Consider the following 3543-nt stretch of genomic DNA (forward strand, 5'->3'; position numbering starts at 1 on the left):
GTCACATCACTAGGAAGGTTGAGAACCGCTGTCTATAGCTTACTTGGGGAATCTCCTTCATACACACAGGATGAGGTGGAGTCAAAGCATTCACCTGAAGTCACTCAGACTGAAGAACATTTGTCCTCTTAGAGATTCTAAGAGCTAAGGGATTGTTTACCAGGTGTTTTGATGGCATACATGGCAGTTTTTAAAACAGTAAAGCAGAGAAATGGTGTTCTAACAGACTAGTGCACGACAAAGATCTTCACTGAGTTCAGAGGTCCCCAAACCGCTGTATATCCAGTCCTTCTCATACCTGATTTCCCTTCTTATGTCTGGATCTCAGCCATCATGGAAGTGAAAGAGAGGCTGGTGGGAAGCCAAGAAATAAAGAGAGCTGTGGATCCTCGACCCTGGCGAAGCCAGAAGACACCCAAGTCCCCACACCAGTTCCCCACAGCAGGCATCGCGATGATCAGAAAATAGTGATGGAGCGGAGGATGAGGGGAGATGGCATACACAGTAGAGAGATGGGAGAGAAAATGTAGCCTAACAATTTGTGCACCATAGAGAGGTGGAACTGGAAACATGATGGTGGTGAGGAACAGGTGGACATGAGGAGCCTATGCAACCACCTGGGGTCATGGTGATGTCCGAGTCTGGGCTCCCACCATAAGCCATGGCTGTGTCCATGGCCCTACCACAGCCAGGGTTTGTATTCATATCTGTGTGTTGTAGTTGAAAGCCATCAGGAGGTCAGTGGTCTGAGCTACTGCCTGGGACCCTGTTGATGGCTGGAGGCCATGCTGATGGGAAAGGCCATACTGGTCTGAGTAGTCTGCATTGCCACCTGAGGCCATGGTCACATCCCTGATATTGAAGGCCATGCCTGGGTTCATGGTCTTATCACAGCCAGTGTTGATGTCGAAGGCCACTGTTACCACCAAAGGCCATGCAGATGTCCCTAGTTTGGAGTGCCTGCAGGTTTTACCTAGATGTTTTAGGAATACCTGTTATTTTAAAATATAAACATTTTTGGGATGAGACTATATTATTCATCAAATCCAATGTTTGTTGCCACTGGCTGGTCTTTGTAAGCATACCCAAAGCATTTGGTTTTGAGAAAAATACATGCAAAATTTCCACTGATTTCTTTTGCAATTTTACTCCAGGAATAAAAACAACAATAAAAAAAAAATCAAAAAACAAAAAGCCTACAAACAGATAAACCAAGGCTCTCTGTCTATTCTGACTGAGGAAATCTTACCAGAAAAAATGGTACCTAAGCGGGCCAGTGGTGGCGCACGCCTTTAATCCCAGTACATGGGAGGCAGAGGCAGTGGATTTCTAAGTTCGAAGCCAGCCTGGTCTACAGAGTGATTTCCAGGACAGCCAGGGCTACGAAGAGACAGCCTGTCTCGAAAAACAAACAAACAAGAAAAAAAAATGGTACCTAAGGCCATGTTGATATCTGAGCACTGTGCTGAGCTGGCCCCACCCCTCACCTGCAGCAAGAGAGCTGGCCCCGCCCCTTGCCTGGGTAGCTTGGAAAACATGGTTCTAATAGCATGAACTCAGGAGAGCTGGTCCCAAGGGAGTGAGCGGTCGAGACCTGGCCTCACCCTTCACAAGCTTCAGAACTCAGGAGAGCCAGTCCTGCACATCCCCTGGGCAGTGTGGGAGAGCTCCCCTGCTCCTAGGTCAAGAGAGCAGGTCATCTGGCCCTGCCTCTTATTTGTTGAAGCACTCAGGAGTACAAGCAGGGCCCATACCTTTCTGGAGCAATGCAGTAGAGCTGACCCTGGTGGTTCAGGCACAGGATGCTGGCTAGCTGGCCAGCTGACCAACGCAGCTACCACCCAGGCCCAGATCCAGGTCTGTGAGTTGGCCCACCCCAACACTCACCCCCATCTATGGACTGCTGGAGTGTATGAAGGGGCTGGTCCTGCAGACCCAAAGCTGTAAGATCTCCATGACAAGGGCAACAAGATGATATCTGTGAAGAGTTCCAGTGAGGACCCGTTTTTGATTGTGTAGCAGAAGCCAGAGGCCTTGAACCAAACCAATGACTTCTTGCAAGGAACATTTGCAAGTGAAGCTCTTTGGGCAAAAATGTATACTAAGGGATACACTGTGACACACTGCAGCTTTCACGGTGAGAGTTTTTTGTTTAATTTTTTTATTTTTGTTTTGTTTTGTGGCAGAGAGCAGATATGAATGGACCAGGAAATGAGTGAGATTGGGGTTCATGATGTGAAATTCGCAAAGAATCGAGAGAGAGAGAGAGAGAGAGAGAGAGAGAGAGAGAGAATGAGAAAAACATATTTTCACTCTTTTACATGACTGGCTTTCTCCAGAACCAAGTTCATCATGAACTGTATTTTTCTATCCCACATATGGTACCCTCACAAACTCATCATCTCTCAAGGGTCTGTTGCCTTGGCACATTCACACCGAGGAGCAGGCTTCCAACACATGAGTCTAGAGAGGATAAACCATATCCAAATTATATAAACCATGAGCATCTAAGTGTTGCACCATGGTGCAATGGGTTACTTATATAGTCAATGTGGCACTGTAGTGAAACAATTAGCTTAAGTATCATCTCGCATAGTTACCAGTTTCATTTTGTTTTCTTATGCCAAGAGAGGATAAAAACATCTATTCATTTAGCATGAATCCCAAATACAGTCTACATTCTCTGCATGAGCTCTCTCTATTTGCCCACCTTCTTCGTGTACTACTTTATGCTCTCTGACCTAAAGCCTTCCATTTCCTCACCCACTACATCTCTCTCCCCGTAGTAATCTCAATCCAGCCTCATTCTGCCAACAGGGTCATAGACCTCCTTGTTCAGAAAGAGACAAAAAGGGAGGAAGGATCAACTTGCTTCAGTTGCCTTCTCTTGCTGTAGAAGGTTTACAGTTCTGTTACAAAAATTAAATGGAGCCAGGAGTTGAGTCACTATTTCTTACCTTCTGTGACCTTAAAAATGTTGATGCCCTCAAGGTTGGGAAGGTAAATCCTGCTTCTACTTCCAGTTCTTGGAAAGAAGTACCTCTTTGGGGACAGTACCAAAGGCAACTAGTTAGCCCTTGTAGCATCTGCATTCTTCCTGAGTAAAGGAGAATTTCTCAGGGAAGTTGAGACTCAGACCTGGTGATAGTTTGACTAAGAATGGCCCTCATAGGCCTGTATATTTGAAGAATGCTTAGTCATCTCAAGTAGCACTACTTGAGAAGGATTAGGAGGTGTGGCCTTGTTGGAAGAAGTATGGTACTTGCTTTGAGGTTTCAAAAAGCCAAAACTAGGCCCAGTGTCTCTTTCTTCCTGATGCCTCTAGATTCAGATGTAGAACTCTCAGCTACCTCTCCAGCACCATGTCTATCTAAAATTGTCATGGGTCCTGCCATGATGATAATGAACTAAATCTCTAAAACCGTAAGCCAGCCCCAATTAAAAGAATTCCTTTATAAGACTTGCCCTAATCCTGGTTTATTATCATCACAGTAATAGAACACTGACTGAGAACCCAAGAGGCCAAACAAAAACACCTAAAAG

This window comes from Mastomys coucha, unplaced genomic scaffold (genome assembly GCF_008632895.1).
Source record: "Mastomys coucha isolate ucsf_1 unplaced genomic scaffold, UCSF_Mcou_1 pScaffold14, whole genome shotgun sequence".
Taxonomy (NCBI): Eukaryota; Metazoa; Chordata; class Mammalia; order Rodentia; family Muridae; genus Mastomys; species Mastomys coucha.